This window comes from Dendrobates tinctorius, unplaced genomic scaffold, assembly GCF_039654945.1.
Source record: "Dendrobates tinctorius isolate UK_male_01 unplaced genomic scaffold, ASM3965494v1 ptg000022l, whole genome shotgun sequence".
Taxonomy (NCBI): Eukaryota; Metazoa; Chordata; class Amphibia; order Anura; family Dendrobatidae; genus Dendrobates; species Dendrobates tinctorius.
The window spans coordinates 46825063-46838817 of NW_027361690.1; the positions used below are offsets into that span (position 1 = coordinate 46825063).

The window sequence follows — 13755 nt, forward strand, 5'->3', positions numbered from 1 at the left end:
CAAATCAAGTGTACACAAAAAGGGCACAAAACACACAAAAATAGACAAAAAACAGCTTCAAAGGCGATCATGAATCAGAGCCTTGCTGGTCTATGGTATACAGAGACTTTATTGCTGACCCTAGAGGTCACTGCCCAGCAATAGAGGGCTGAATATACCAATTCTTGTTTTTCTTTCCACTTTCATCCTTAATCTTTTTATGCTCTCTATGGTTCTCTAATAAATAGCTCGTCTTACCATGGCCTTTTTTGTTTTATCTTGATCACATAAAGGGGTAAAGGGGTTTCCACTACTTTAAGTGTTGGGTGCTGCAGATCAGATGCTATTGAAGAGAATAGGAACATCCTCCATGCACCTGTGCCCTATGTACACACTCCGTGCACCTATGCCCCGTACACCTGTGCCCTCAGTAAACCCCACGTTCACCTGCACCTTACGGACATCCCACATGCACCTGTAGTCTACATACACCCTCCGTGCCCCTGTGTCCTACATATAGCCTACACCCTTCGCTCACCTGTGCCCTACATACTGCCTACACCCTCCGTGCACCTGTGCCCTACAGACAGCCTATAACCTACGTGTACCTGTGCCCTACATGCAGCCTACACACTACGTCAGGGCCGGCGTTAGGGGAAGGCAGACCAGGCAGCTGCCTAGGGCCCCCCTCTCCCCCAGGGGCCCCCAGCAGGCGGCACATCATGCCGCCGCTATGGGGCCCCTATGAGGCAGGGTGGCCCGCCTGCCCCCGGCGCCGACTTCCCCCGCCACCATCACAGCAATGATGGAGGAGAGAGCGTCAGCTGACGCTCCCTCTCCCATCATTCCCGGCTCTGCGTGTCACACAGCGGGTGGGAGATGACGTCATCGCGCTCTCACTGTGTGCCAGGCAGCGCTGGAGACGGGAGCAGCGTGGGCACGAGGAGAAGGTGAGGAAAGTGTTTTGGTTTTTTTTTAATTTTTTTTTAGTACATCATTGTGGGTGCTGGACTGTGGTGCCACTCTCGGGGGTGAGGGGTATGCTATGTGTGGCTGGGCTATATATACCATGTGCGGCTGGGCTGTGTATACCATGTGGGGCTGGGCTATATATACCATGTGCGGCTGGGCTGTATATACCATGTGGGGCTGGGCTATATATACCATGTGGGGCTGGGCTGTATATACCATGTGGGGCTGGGCTGTGTATACCATGTGGGGCTGGGCTGTATATACCATGTGGGGCTGGGCTGTATATACCATGTGGGGCTGGGCTGTATATACCATATGGGGCTGGGCTGTATGTACCATGTGGTATTGGGCTGTGTATACCATGTGGGGCTAGGTTGTATATACCATGTGGGGCTGGGCTGTATATACCATGTGGGGCTGGGCTGTGTATACCATGTGGGGCTGGCCTGTATATACCATGTGCGGCTGGGCTGTATATACCATGTGGGGCTGGGCTGTGTATACCATGTGGGGCTGGGCTGTATATACCATGTGGGGCTGGGCTGTGTATACCATGTGGGGCTGGGCTGTATATACCATGTGGGCCTGGGCTGTATATACCATGTGGGGCTGGGCTGTGTATACAATGTGGGGATGGGCTGTATATACCATGTGGGGCTGAGCTGTATATACCATGTGGGGCTGGGCTGTATATACCATGTGGGGCTGGACTGTATATACCATGTGGGGCTGGGCTGTATATACCATATGGGGCTGGGCTATATATAACATGTGGGGCTGGGCTGTATATACCATGTGGGGCTGGGCTGTGTATACCATGTGGGGCTGGGCTGTATATACCATGTGGGGCTGGGCTGTGCGTACCATATGGGGCTGAGCTGTATATACCATGTGGGGCTGAGCTGTATATACCATGTGGGGCTGGCCTGTATATACCATGTGCGGCTGGGCTGTATATACCATGTGGGGCTGGGCTGTGTATACCATGTGGGGCTGGGCTGTATATACCATGTGGGGCTGGGCTGTGTATACCATGTGGGGCTGGGCTGTATATACCATGTGGGCCTGGGCTGTATATACCATGTGGGGCTGGGCTGTGTATACCATGGGGGGATGGGCTGTATATACCATGTGGGGCTGAGCTGTATATACCATGTGGGGCTGGGCTGTATATACCATGTGGGGCTGGGCTGTATATACCATGTGGGGCTGGGCTGTATATACCATATGGGGCTGGGCTATATATAACATGTGGGGCTGGGCTGTATATACCATGTGGGGCTGGGCTGTGTATACCATGTGGGGCTGGGCTGTATATACCATGTGGGGCTGGGCTGTGCGTACCATATGGGGCTGAGCTGTATATACCATGTGGGGCTGAGCTGTATATACTATGTGGGGCTGGGCTGTATATACAATGTGGGGCTGGGCTGTGTGTACCATGTGGGGCAGAGCTGTATATTCCATGCGGGGCTGGGCTGTGTATACCATGTGGGGCTGGGCTGTATATACCATGTGGGGCTCGGCTGTGTGTACCATGTGGGGCTGGGCTGTGTGTACCATGTGGGGCTGGGCTGTGTGTACCATGTGGGGCTGGGCTATATATACCATGTGGGGCTGGGCTGTTTATACCATGTGGGGCTGAGCTGTATATACCATGTGGGGCTGAGCTGTATATACCATGTGGGGCTGGGCTGTGTATACCATGTGGGGCTGGGCTATATATACCATGTGGGGCTGGGCTGTTTATACCATGTGGGGCTGAGCTGTATATACCATGTGGGGCTGAGCTGTATATACCATGTGGGGCTGGGCTGTGTATACCATGTGGGGATGGGCTGTATATACCATGTGGGAATGGGCTGTATATACCATGTGGGGCTGAGCTGTATATACCATGTGGGGCTGGGCTGTATATACCATGTGGGGCTGGGCTGTATATACCATGTGGGGCTGGGCTGTATATACCATGTGGGGCTGGGCTGTATATACCATGTGGGGCTGGGCTATATATAACATGTGGGGCTGGGCTGTATATACCATGTGGGGCTGGGCTGTGTATACCATGTGGGGCTGGGCTGTATATACCATGTGGGGCTGGGCTGTGCGTACCATATGGGGCTGAGCTGTATATACCATGTGGGGCTGAGCTGTATATACTATGTGGGGCTGGGCTGTATATACCAATATACCATGTGGGGCTGGGCTGTATATACCATGTGGGGCTGGGCTGTATATACCATGTGGGGCTGGGCTGTATATACCATGTGGGGCTGGGCTGTATATACCATATGGGGATGGGCTGTATGTACCATGTGGGGCTGGGCTGTGTATACCATGTGGGGCTGGGCTGTGTATACCATGTGGGGCAGGGCTGTATATACCATGTGGGGCTGGGCTGTATATACCATGTGGGGTTGGGCAGTGTATACCATGTGGGGCTGGGCTGTATATACCATTTTCGGCTGGGCTATATATACCATGTGGGGCTGGGCTGTATATACCATGTGGGGGTGGGCTGTATATACAATATGGTGCTGGGCTGTATATACCATGTGGGGCTGGGCTGTGTATACCATGTGGGGCTGGGCTGTGTATACCATGTGGGGCTGAGCTGTAAATACCATGTGGGGCTGGGCTGCGTATACCATGTGAGGCTGGGCTGCGTATACCATGTGAGGCTGGGCTGTATATACCATGTGGGGCTGGCCTGTATATACCATGTAGGGCTGGGCTGCATATACCATGTGCGGCTGCGCTGTATATACCATGTGGGGCTGGGCTGTATATACCATGTGGGGCTGGGCTGTATATACCATGTGGGGCTGGGCTGTATACTATGTGCGGCTGGGCTATATATACCATGTGCGGCTTGCTGTATATACCATGTGGGGCTGGGCTGTATACTATGTGCGGCTGGGCTGTATATACCATGTGCGGCTGGGCTGTATATACCATGTGCGGCTGGGCTGTATATACCATGTGCGGCTGGGCTATATATACCATGTGCGGCTGGGCTGTATATACCATGTGGGGCTCAACTGTATATACCATGTGGGGCTGGGCTGTATATACCATGTGATGCTGGGCTGTATATACCATGTGGTGCTGGGCTGTATATACCATGTGGTGCTGGGCTGTATATACACCATGTGGTGCTGGGCTGTATATACACCATGTGGTGCTGGGCTATATATACCATGTGGGGGCTGGGCTGTATATACCATGTTGTGCTTGGCTGTATATATCATGTGGGGCTGGGCTGTATATACCATGTGGGGCTGGGCTGTATATACCATGTGGGGCTGGGCTGTATATACCATGTGGGGCTGGGCTGTACATACCATGTGGGGCTGGGCTGTACATACCATGTGGGGCTGGGCTGTACATACCATGTGGGGGGCAGGGCTATATATACCATGTGGCACTGGGCTATATATACCATGTGGGACTGGGAGCTATATACTATGGTGCTGGGCGGTATACCATGTGTGGCTGGGCTATATATACCATGCGGTGCTGGGCTGTATACCATGTGTGGCTGGTATACATACAATGGGGCTGGGCTATATACCATGGTGGGGTTGGGCTATATAGTATGCGGCTGTGTTATATACCATGGGGGGTACATTTTACATTATATTCTATGGGGGAGGCTGTGTTATATAATATGGGGGGCTGCATTATTTTCTATGGGGAGGTGGACTATATTATATTCTATTTGGGGCTACATTGTATTCTATGGGGGGGCTTTATTATATTTATAATATTCTATAGGGGGTGATTGCATCCTTATACTATATAAGGAGGCTACATTGTATTCCATGGGGGGCTGCATTATATTCTGTTAGGGGGCTAGATTATATTGTATGGGGCTTCATTATACATTGAGGGGGCTCCATTATATTCTATGGGGGCTGCATTATACTATATGAGGAGGGCTAGATTGTATTCTATGGAGGGGCTACATTATACTATATAAGGGGCTGCATTATATTCTATGGGGGCTGCAATATACTCTATGAGGGGGCTACCATATATTCTATGGAGGGGCTGCATTATACTATATGAGGGGGGGCTGTATTATATTCTATGGGGGGGTTACATTATAGTCTGTGGAGTGGCTGCATTATACTCCGTGGGGTAGCTGCATTATACTATAAGAGGGGGGCTTCATTATATTCTATGGGGGGTTACGTTATATTGTATGGCGAGGCTGCTTTATACTCTGTGGGGTGGCTGCATTATGCTCTATGGGGTGGCTTCATTATACTATATCGAAGACTATGGGGAATACATTATATGAAGAACTATGTGGTGCATTACACTATGGTAAGTGAATTGTACTACATGGATGACTATGGAAGGGCTGTACACTATATGGAGCACTATGAGGAGTGTATTATACTATATGGAGGACTGAGCAGTGTATTTTAATATATGGGGGGCTATGAGGAGTGTATTATACTATATGGAGGACTATGGGGCACATTATATTATATGGAGGACTATGGGGTGTAAACTGTAGATGTGCTGCCGATAACATGATACTGTATTATGATCCATTAGTGATCATTCTGTCCCCATCATTCTTTCTCAGACGGTGGAAAGAGGGAAAGAAGTGTTGAACGACTTCAATATTGTTGATCACACTCATTTAGCGGCCTGAACTCAGCGCGTGTAACTACAACCAAAATGCTTCTGTGTGATGTGCAATATGTTAGCATTTGGGGCCCCATTTTAAACTTTGCCTAGGGCCCCACTTTGCCTAAAACCGGCCCTGAGTGTACCTGTGCCCTACAGACAGCCTACACCCTCTGTGCACCTGTGCCCTACATACAGCCTACGCCCTACGTGCACCTCTGCCCTTCATACAGCCTACACCCTACGTGCACCTGTGCCCCACATACAGCCAACACCCCACGTGCACCTGTGCCCTACATACAGCCAACACCTTACGCGCACCTGTGCCCTACATACAGTCTACACCCTAGGTGCACCTGTGCCCTACATAAAGCCTACACCCTGCATGCACCTGTGCCCTACATACAGCATACAGCCTACACCCTACATGCACCTGTGCCCTACATACAGCCTGCTTGCACCTGTGCCCCACATACAGCCCACACCCTGGTGTACCTGTGGCCTACACACAGCCAACACCCCACGTGCACCTGTGCCCTACATACAGCCAACACCCTACGTGCACCTGTGCCCTACATACAGTCTACACCCTAGGTGCACCTGTGCCTTACATACAGCCTACACCCTGCATGCACCTGTGCCCTACAAACAGCATACAGCCTACACCCTACATGCACCTGTGCCCTACATACAGCCTACACCCTACGTACACCTGTGCCCCACATACAGCCTACACCCTGCTTGCACCTGTGCCCACAAACAGCCCACACCCTGCGTGTACTTGTGGCCTACATACAGCCAACACCCCGCGTGCACCTGTGTCCTACATACAGCCTACACCCTACACCCTACATGTACCTGTGCCCTACATGCAGTCCACACCCTACGTGCACCTGTTCCCTACATACAGCATACACCCTACATGCACCTGTACCTTACATACAGCCTACACCCTACGTGCACCTGTGCCCCACATACAGCCTACACCCTGCTTGCACCTGTGACCCACATACAGCCCACACCCTGCGTGTACCTGTGGCCTACATACAGCCAACACCCCGCGTGCACCTGTGCCCTACATACAGCCCACACCCTGCGTGCACCTGTGTCCTACATACAGCCTACACCCTACGTGCACCTGTGTCCTACATACTGTCTACACCCTACGTGCACCTGTGCCCTACATACAGCCTACACCCTGCGTGTACCTGTGCCCTACATACAGCCCACACCCTACGTGCACCTGTGCCCTACATAAAGCCTACACCCTATGTGCACCTGTGCCCTACATACAGCCTACACCCTGCGTGTACCTGTGCCCTACATACAGCTTACACCCTGCGTGTACCTGTGTTCTACATGAAGCCCACACTCTACGTGCACCTGTTCCCTACATACAGCCTACACCCTACGTGTAAATGTGCCCTACATACAGCCTACCCCCTGCGTGCTCCTGTGCCCTACATACAGCCTACACCCTACATGCACCTGTACCCTACATACAGCCTACGTGCACCTGTGACCTATATACAGTCTACACCCTATGTGCACCTGTTCTCTACATACAGCCTACAACCTACGTGCACCTGTACCCTACATATAGCCTACACCCTATGTGCACATGTGCCCTACATACAGCCTACGCCCTGCGTGCACCTGTGCCCTACATACAACCTACACCCTCCCTGCACCTGTACCCTACATACAGCCTACACCCTATGTGCACATGTGCCCTACATACAGCCTACGCCCTATGTGCACCTCTGCCCTTCATACAGCCTACACCCTGCGTGCACCTGTGCCCTACATACAGCCTACACCCTCCGTGCACCTGTACCCTACATACAGCCTACACTCTATGTGCACATGTGCCCTGCATACAGCCTACACCCTGCGTGCACCTGTGCCCTACAAACAACCTACACCCTCCATGCACCTGTCCCTACATACAGCCTACGCCCTACGTGCACCTCTGCCCTTCATACAGCCTGCACCCTATGTGCACATGTGCCCTGCATACAGCCTACACCCTGCGTGTACCTGTGCCCTACATACAGCCTACACCCTGCGTGCACCTGTCCCTACATACAGCCTACACCCTATGTGCACATGTGCCCTACTTACAGCCAACACACTGCGTGCACCTGTGCCCTACATACAGCCTACACCCTCCGTGCACCTGTACCCTACATACAGCCTACACCCTGCGTGCACCTGTGCCCTACATACAGCCTACACCCTGCGTGCACCTGTGCCCCACATACAGCCCACACCCTACGTGCACCTTTGCCCTACATACAGCCTACGCCCTACGTGCACCTCTGCCCTTCATACAGCCTACACCCTGCGTGCACCTGTGCCCTACACACAACCTACACCCTCCGTGCACCTGTACTCTACATACAGCCTACACCCTATGTGCACATGTGCCCTGCATACAGCCTACACCCTCTGTGCACCTGTGCCCTACATACAGCCTACACCCTGCGTGCACCTGTGCCCTACGTACAGCCTACACCCTGCGTGCACCTGTGCCCCACATACAGCCCACACACTACGTGCACCTGTGCCCTACATACAGCCTACGCCCTACGTGCACCTCTGCCCTTCATACAGCCTACACCCTGCGTGCACCTGTGCCCTACATACAGCCTACACCCTGCGTGCACCTGTGCCCTACATACAGCCTACGCCCTACGTGCACCTCTGCCCTTCATACAGCCTACACCCTGCGTGCACCTGTGCCCTACATACAGCCTACACCATGCGTGCACCTGTGCCCTACATACAACCTACACCCTCCCTGCACCTGTACCCTACATACAGCCCACGCCCTACGTGCACCTGTGCCCTACATACAGCCTACACCCTGCGTGCACCTGTCCCTACATACAGCCTACACCCTCCGTGCACCTGTGCCCTACATACAGCCTACGCCCTACGTGCACCTCTGCCCTTCATATAGCCTACACCCTGCGTGCACCTGTGCCCTACATACAACCTACACCCTCCGTGCACCTGTGCCCTACATACAGCCTACACCCTGCGTGCACCTGTCCCTACATACACCTTACACCCTCCGTGCACCTGTGCCCTACATACAGCCTACGCTCTACGTGCACCTCTGCCCTTCATACAGCCTACACCCTGCGTGCACCTGTGCCCTACATACAACCTACACCCTCCGTGCACCTGTACCCTACATACAGCCTACACCCTATGTGCACATGTGCCCTGCATACAGCCTACACCCTCTGTGCACCTGTGCCCTACATACAGCCTACACCCTGCGTGCACCTGTGCCCCACATACAGCCCACACCCTACGTGCACCTCTGCCCTACATACAGCCTACGCCCTACGTGCACCTCTGCCCTTCATACAGCCTACGCCCTGCGTGCACCTGTGCCCTACATACAGCCTACGCCCTATGTGCACCTCTGCCCTTCATACAGCCTACACCCTGCGTGCACCTGTGCCCTACATACAGCCTACACCCTGCGTGCACCTGTGCCCTACATACAGCCTACACCCTACGTGCACCTCTGCCCTTCATACAGCCTACGCCCTGCGTGCACCTGTGCCCTACATACAGCCTACGCCCTGCGTGCACCTGTGCCCTACATACAGCCTACGCCCTACGTGCACCTCTGCCCTTCATACAGCCTACACCCTGCGTGCACCTGTGCCCTACATACAGCCTACGCCCTACGTGCACCTGTGCCCTACATACAGCCTACACCCTCCGTGCACCTGTACCCTACATACAGCCTACACGCTCCGTGCACCTGTACCCTACATACAGCCTACACCCTGCGTGCACCTGTACCCTACATACAGCCTACACCCTCCGTGCTCCTGCACACTACATACAGCCTACACCCTCCGTGCACCTGTACCCTACATACAGCCTACACCCTCCGTGCACCTGTACCCTACATACAGCCTACACCCTCCGTGCACCTGTACCCTACATACAGCCTACAACCTCCGTGCTCCTGCACACTACATACAGCCTACACCCTGCGTGCACCTGTACCCTACATACAGCCTACACCCTGCGTGCACCTGTACCCTACATACAGCCTACACCCTACGTGCACCTGTGCCCTACATACAGCCTACACCCTGCGTGCACTTGTACCCTACATACAGCCTACACCCTCCGTGCACCTGTACCCTACATACAGCCTACACCCTCCGTGCACCTGTACCCTACATACAGCCTACACCCTCCGTGCTCCTGCACACTACATACAGCCTACACCCTACGTGCACCTGTGCCCTACATACAGCCTACACCCTGCGTGCATCTGTACCCTACATACAGCCTACACCCTCCGTGCACCTGTACCCTACAGACAGCCCACACCCTGCGTGCACTTGTACCCTCCAAACAGCCTACACCCTCCGTGCACCTGTACCCTACATATAGCCTACACCCTATGTGCACATGTGCCCTACATACAGCCAACACCCTGCGTGCACCTTTGCCCTACATACAACCTACACCCTCCGTGCACCTGTACCCTACATACAGCCTACACCCTATGTGCACATGTGCCCTACATACAGCCTACACCCTGCGTGCACCTGTGCCCTACATACAGCCTACACCCTGCGTGCACCTGTCCCTACATACAGCCTACACCCTCCGTGCACCTGTGCCCTACATACAGCCTACGCCCTACGTGCACCTCTGTCCTTCATACAGCCTACACCCTGTGTGCACCTGTGCCCTACATACAGCCTACACCCTCCGTGCACCTGTACCCTACATACAGCCTACACTCTATGTGCACATGTGCCCTGCATACAGCCTACACCCTGCGTGCACCTGTGCCCTACAAACAACCTACACCCTCCATGCACCTGTCCCTACATACAGCCTACGCCCTACGTGCACCTCTGCCCTTCATACAGCCTGCACCCTATGTGCACATGTGCCCTGCATACAGCCTACACCCTGCGTGTACCTGTGCCCTACATACAGCCTACACCCTGCGTGCACCTGTCCCTACATACAGCCTACACCCTATGTGCACATGTGCCCTACATACAGCCAACACACTGCGTGCACCTGTGCCCTACATACAACCTACACCCTCCGTGCACCTGTACCCTACATACAGCCTACACCCTGCGTGCACCTGTGCCCTACCTACAGCCTACACCCTGCGTGCACCTGTGCCCCACATACAGCCCACACCCTACGTGCACCTTTGCCCTACATACAGCCTACGCCCTACGTGCACCTCTGCCCTTCATACAGCCTACACCCTGCGTGCACCTGTGCCCTACACACAACCTACACCCTCCGTGCACCTGTACTCTACATACAGCCTACACCCTATGTGCACATGTGCCCTGCATACAGCCTACACCCTCTGTGCACCTGTGCCCTACATACAGCCTACACCCTGCGTGCACCTGTGCCCTACGTACAGCCTACACCCTGCGTCCACCTGTGCCCCACATACAGCCCACACACTACGTGCACCTGTGCCCTACATACAGCCTACGCCCTACGTGCACCTCTGCCCTTCATACAGCCTACACCCTGCGTGCACCTGTGCCCTACATACAGCCTACACCCTGCGTGCACCTGTGCCCTACATACAGCCTACGCCCTACGTGCACCTCTGCCCTTCATACAGCCTACACCCTGCGTGCACCTGTGCCCTACATACAGCCTACACCCTGCGTGCACCTGTGCCCTACCTACAGCCCACGCCCTACGTGCACCTGTGCCCTACATACAGCCTACACCCTGCGTGCACCTGTCCCTACATACAGCCTACACCCTCCGTGCACCTGTGCCCTACATACAGCCTATGCCCTACGTGCACCTGTGCCCTACATACAGCCTACGCCCTACGTGCACCTCTGCCCTTCATACAGCCTACGCCCTGCGTGCACCTGTGCCCTACATACAACCTACGCCCTCCGTGCACCTGTGCCCTACATACAGCCTACACCCTGCGTGCACCTGTCCCTACATACACCCTACACCCTCCGTGCACCTGTGCCCTACATACAGCCTACGCTCTACGTGCACCTCTGCCCTTCATACAGCCTACACCCTGCTTGCACCTGTGCCCTACATACAGCCTACACCCTCCGTGCACCTGTGCCCTACATACAGCCTACACCCTGCTTGCACCTCTGCCCTTCATACACCCTACACCCTCCGTGCACCTGTGCCCTACATACAGCCTACGCTCTACGTGCACCTCTGCCCTACATACAACCTACACCCTCCGTGCACCTGTGCCCTTCATACAGCCTACACCCTGCTTGCACCTCTGCCCTTCATACACCCTACACCCTCCGTGCACCTGTGCCCTACATACAGCCTACGCTCTACGTGCACCTCTGCCCTACAACCTACACCCTCCGTGCACCTGTACCCTACATACAGCCTACACCCTATGTGCACATGTGTCCTGCATACAGCCTACACCCTCTGTGCACCTGTGCCCTACATACAGCTTACACCCTGCGTGCACCTGTGCCCTACATACAGCCTACACCCTGCGTGCACCTGTGCCCCACATACAGCCCACACCCTACGTGCACCTCTGCCCTTCATACAGCCTACACCCTGCGTGCACCTGTGCCCTACATACAGCCTACACCCTGCGTGCACCTGTGCCCTACATACAGCCTACACCCTACGTGCACCTCTGCCCTTCATACAGCCTACGCCCTGCGTGCACCTGTGCCCTACATACAGCCTACGCCCTGCGTGCACCTGTGCCCTACATACAGCCTACGCCCTACGTGCACCTCTGCCCTTCATACAGCCTACACCCTGCGTGCACCTGTGCCCTACATACAGCCTACGCCCTACGTGCACCTGTGCCCTACATACAGCCTACACCCTGCGTGCACTTGTGCCCTACATACAGCCTACACCCTCCGTGCATCTGTACCCTACATACAGCCTACACCCTCCGTGCACCTGTACCCTACATACAGCCTACACCCTGCGTGCACCTGTACCCTACATACAGCCTACACCCTCCGTGCTCCTGCACACTACATACAGCCTACACCCTCCGTGCACCTGTACCCTACATACAGCCTACACCCTCCGTGCACCTGTACCCTACATACAGCCTACACCCTCCGTGCACCTGTACCCTACATACAGCCTACAACCTCCGTGCTCCTGCACACTACATACAGCCTACACCCTGCGTGCACCTGTACCCTACATACAGCCTACACCCTGCGTGCACCTGTACCCTACATACAGCCTACACCCTACGTGCACCTGTGCCCTACATACAGCCTACACCCTGCGTGCACTTGTACCCTACATACAGCCTACACCCTCCGTGCACCTGTACCCTACATACAGCCTACACCCTCCGTGCACCTGTACCCTACATACAGCCTACACCCTCCGTGCTCCTGCACACTACATACAGCCTACACCCTACGTGCACCTGTGCCCTACATACAGCCTACACCCTGCGTGCACCTGTACCCTACATACAGCCTACACCCTCCGTGCACCTGTACCCTACAGACAGCCCACACCCTGCGTGCACTTGTACCCTACATACAGCCTACACCCTCCGTGCTCCTGCACACTACATACAGCCTACACCCTACGTGCACCTGTGCCCTACATACAGCCTACACCCTGCGTGCACCTGTGCCCTACATACAGCCTACACCCTCCGTGCTCCTGTACCCTACAGACAGCCCACACCCTGCGTGCACTTGTACCCTACATACAGCCTACACCCTGCGTGCACTTGTACCCTACATACAGCCTACACCCTCCGTGCACCTGTACCCTACATACAGCCTACACCCTGCGTGCTCCTGCACACTACATACAGCCTACACCCTCCGTGCACCTGTACCCTACAGACAGCCCACACCCTGCGTGCACATGTACCCTACATACAGCCTACACCCTCCGTGCTCCTGCACACTACATACAGCCTACACCCTACGTGCACCTGTACCCTACATACAGCCTACACCCTCCGTGCACCTGTACCCTACATACAGCCTACACCCTGCGTGCACCTGTACCCTACATACAGCCTACACCCTCCGTGCACCTGTACCCTACAGACAGCCCACACCCTGCGTGCACTTGTACCCTACATACAGCCTACACCCTCCGTGCTCCTGCACA

At 54.7% G+C, this 13755-nt stretch overlaps 2 protein-coding genes across 8 annotated transcripts in view; one reads left to right on the forward strand and one right to left on the reverse strand.

The window, feature by feature from the left end:
• Nucleotides 1-13755, forward strand: part of PEX11A (peroxisomal biogenesis factor 11 alpha) — a 246973-nt gene that overhangs the window by 116758 nt on the left and 116460 nt on the right. The window lies entirely within an intron of this gene.
• Nucleotides 1-13755, reverse strand: part of WDR93 (WD repeat domain 93) — a 97798-nt gene that overhangs the window by 81818 nt on the left and 2225 nt on the right. The window lies entirely within an intron of this gene.